A 4,444-nucleotide genomic window follows, 5' to 3' on the forward strand; every position below is an offset into this window, starting at 1 on the left:
GACTATGACTGACATCTTCCTTAAAAACGGTACAGCAACAGCGTTTTCATCTTGTTTAACCATTAATTAACTCGTTTTTTTGTATCTCTTTCAGTTTCTCAGCGTCAAGTCTTGCTAATCCTGACTTAACCCAGACTCTTCGTACTGCCTTTGAGAGAGGGTGAGTCTCATTTTTATTGCCGAACGGGTGACTTGATTTTACCGCGGAGTGAGTGAGTGATTATTTTTTTTTAACAGGAAAGGAGGGCAAAAAAAAAAAAAGAGGAAACAAACAAGCAGATAAACGCTGGCCATGCTCCCGATAAGTGTTTGCAGGAACGACCGCATTCCAAACATTTCGACGCCTAAACAAACATTTGACACATTTCCCATGCAGGAGTTCTGGCGTAGTTTTATGACTGCGTTAGTCTGACCCTTCCTCTGTATCCTGAACCTAAAAAAGCACTCATCAGAACCAGATTGATTTCCTTTTTGGCCTTGGAAGATAGTTGAATTGAGGGGTGTAAACGTCTGACATTACGATCCTAAGACTTCCAAAACAGAGAGGCCAGAATCAGCTGTAGAGGTGTCCTGATACGCCCCTCTAGAAAGTGTTCAAGTCGTAGGCAGGAGGAAATACAGACGTAGGAAGGCTGTGAGCGATTTGTTTATGAGAGAAAGTTGTAATGGAGAGTTATTTGGTAGGTAAAGTGAAAGTGGGTGAGTGTGAGTAAGAGTTTAATCTTGTAAGTGAGAGTGAGGGAGTTATTCTGTGAGTAAGTGAGATTAGGGGAGTGATAGATGAATATTGTAGTGAGCTTTTAGTGTGTGTGTGTGGGTGTGGGTGGGTGTGGGTGTGTGGGTGAGAGAGAGAGCGTTATTTATAAGTAGGTGAGAGTAAGTTTCATTTTGTAAGCGAGAGAGAACTTTATTTAATTTTGTGGCAGTAACTTAGAGTGAGTGCGTGAGTGAGTGCGTGCTTCATTAGGTAAGTGATAGAGTGAGTCGAGTTTAGTTTTACAAGGTATATTTAGTTTCATTTTCCAAGTGAGAGAAAATTCCCTTATACACGTGCATGCATTTTGTTCTTAATTTCCGAGTAAGTGAGTTCCGTTCTGCGAGAGGGGGAGAGCAAGAGAGTTTCAATGTGCGAGTAAATGAATAAGTGAGGCTGAGTGAATGTTCCTTTTTTTTACGTTAGTGTAAGTTCATTTTACGTGTAGGCAATAGAATGGGTGATTGTGAGCAACGGTGCCAGATTGCCGTACTCAGCCGCTTATATGTACCGACTTCCGACCCAAAAACTGTCTTCTGGGCCCCAACAACGAGATTCACTTATAGTTATCGTTAAAATAGTTAATTCCTGATGTATTTTGGCAATAATTATACGTCAGATACCTGTAAATACACTAAGCTCTGAGTGCGATAGTCTGGCAACGGTGATTGTGAATTGCATAAGACGAGTAAGCGGCAGTGAGTGAGCGAGTTTTTATTTATTTATTTATTTTTATTATTATAAGTCACGAGTTCTGAATAGGTGAGGTTAAGTTTGTGAGTAACTGATGGCAACTATGTTTTATCTATTTATATATTAATTTCTTTATTTACTTGCTTATTTATCTGTCTTTATTTTTTTGTGTGTGGTGAGACGAGTGACATATAGTTGGTTAAAGGTCATTGTTCAAGTGCATTCTAACACCATATACACCAGTCACAATAATAGTAAAAAAATACCTGCTACTTCTACTACTACTACTACTACTACTACTACTACTACTAATAATAATAATAATAATAATAATAATAATAATAATAATAATAATAATAATAATAATAATAATAATAATGGTAAGAATAAATGCACTACTCTCGTTTGGAAGATGATAAAGAAAAACAACAATAATAATAGTAATAAGACAAATGATAGCTTGTACACGTGCTTCACACCTGACACACTAATAAATGTAATACTGGCGATAACATCAGGTCAGGTGTTAATGAGAGAGAGAGAGAGAGAGAGAGAGAGAGAGAGAGAGAGAGAGAGAGAGAGAGAGAGAGAGAGAGAGAGAGAGAGAGAGAGAGAATGGTAAGCTTAGCAACAACGATCAGTCCTTGACACTTCCATCCCCCTCTCTCTCTCTCTCTCTCTCCCTCTTTCTCTCCCTCCTCTCCCTGTCTCCTCCACCCTATCGCTTCCCCTGATAACTCCACTCTCCCCCTCCTCACACCTGCCCCCTCCCCACCTAATCCCCTCCTTACCTTAACCGGTGAATATTAAACCCATTCCTTCCACCTCTTTTCTTTTTTATAGTAATGGGAGTTAATGGAAGGGGGAGAGGGTTGGGGATTAATAGGTGTGTCTCAGTTTCTCCTATATCCACTTCTTTTCCTCTCCCCCTTTTCTCTGTATCCATTCTTTTCCTCTCCCCCCTTCCTCTGTAACCCCTTCTTTTCCTCTCCCCCTTTCCTCTGTAACCCCTTCTTTTCCTCTCCCCCTTTTCTCTGTAACCCCTTCTTTTCCTCTCCCCCTTTCCTCTGTAACCGTTTCTTTTCCTCTCCCCCCTTCCTCTGTATCCCTTCTTTTCCTCTCACCCCTTCCTCTGTATACCTTTTTTTCCTCTCACCCTTTCCCCATATCCCCTTCTTTTCCTATTTTTCAGTCTCAAAATGACCTTCCTTCTCCTCCTCCTCCTCCTCCTCCTCCTCCTCCTCCTCCTTCTCCTCCTTCACCCACTTTCCCTCCTCGTCTCCAAATGATGTTGCTAAGTATATATTATTTTATCAGCTAATCAATGTCTTCCCTCCCCCCTCCCTTCCTCTCTCCCTCCCACTCTTCCTTTCTCCTACTCCATAACTTTCTTTGTTACTCCACGAGTCTCTTATCTAATCAAATGTCTCCCGTTTTTTTTTTCTGATGTAGTTTGTCCGTCTCTGTTATCTTTCCCCTTATTGTGTAGCTTTCCGTCTTTCAGTCGTCATCTGCTTTTCTATTTATAGTTTGTTTCGTGTCCTTTATTTAGTCTTTAGGTTCTTTTTTCATCGTATCCTCATTTCTTTTCTACACATCTTTCTCATAATTATCCTTCTTCCCTCCTTCATGTGCGTCTTTTTTCATGTTTGTTTCATTTTCCGCATATTTTTTTCATTAATATTTGCTCCTTATATTCTTCTTCATCATATCCTCATCTCTTCCTTGCTCTCCTTTTGTGTAATTTTCAATGTTTCCTTTCTCTCCATCTCTCTCGTTTTACGTTTGTCATGTCTTGTATTATTTTTTCCATTGATTTATTTTTACTTTATTACCTCATCGCCCCCCTGTGCTTCTTTTCCCTTCTGCCTTCTTATTCTTACATTGTTTCTCTACCGTATTCGTATCTATTCTCTCCTTTGGTCAAATTTTCCATCTTCCCTCCCTACCTACCCCTTTACTATGTTTACTCCCTTTCATTCCCCATTATATTCACTCTCCTTCGAGCCGTTATCCTACTGACAGCTTTTAAAATCTTTCCGACCTTCTTTACTTTTTATCTTAAACGTTTGCTTGCTTCTTGGCAATTCTTACAATTTTACCTTTCCATGTTTTCCATATTACGTTAGTATTATCATCCCCGAATGAGTGACTGAGTGACTGATTGACTGACTGACCAATTGACTAATTGACTAACCAACCGACTATGTAGCAGATGAACCAACTATCTAAATGGCCCAATGACTTAAGATTTTAACAAAGCAAAGAAGTTACTGACTAACTGACTGACTGACTGACTGTCTCCATTTCTATTTATCTATCTAGCAATATCTATAACACACACACACACACACACACACACACACACACACACACACACACACACCTGTGGTCACGTGTACGGGCGTATGGCTCACCTGTTTACTCTGGCTCGTCTATACACAAACACCTGTTCATGTTGATTCACCTCGTACAAACGTGATTTATCTGTCAGGTGTGTGTGTGTGTGTGTGTGTGTGTTTGTCATGCGTGCATTTCAGTGTCCTCTGTTTAACCTTTATATTCTCTTCTTTTTTTCGATGATCGTCACTCAGTAGAATAATTATTTCATTGGATTGTTGGTTTATTCTTCTGCTGATATTTTCTCTTTTTGTTTTCTTTTGTTTTAACTTGCCTCTCATCTGTTTTGTTTTAAAATTACAAGATTTCCAGATTTTTCGCTTTCTCTCTTTTTTGCTAATTGTTACTATTTAGCTCTAACGCTTTTGCTTCGTGTATTTTCGAACCTGATCCTTGGTAGGGGAAATAGACTAAGTTCCAGAGAGTGAGTGTTGGCTACACGTACTGTCCTAACATCTTGCGAGAACTCCTCTTGGAAACTGATGTTGACTGATTTTTATTCCTACATTTATTTTCAATTCTTCAAAAGTTCAGAGAAACAAATTGACTTTATAACAGTGAAGGTAAATGCTGTCTGGGTGGTTCCTTGATTGTGAC

This window comes from Eriocheir sinensis, chromosome 37 (genome assembly GCF_024679095.1).
Source record: "Eriocheir sinensis breed Jianghai 21 chromosome 37, ASM2467909v1, whole genome shotgun sequence".
NCBI classification, from domain to species: Eukaryota; Metazoa; Arthropoda; class Malacostraca; order Decapoda; family Varunidae; genus Eriocheir; species Eriocheir sinensis.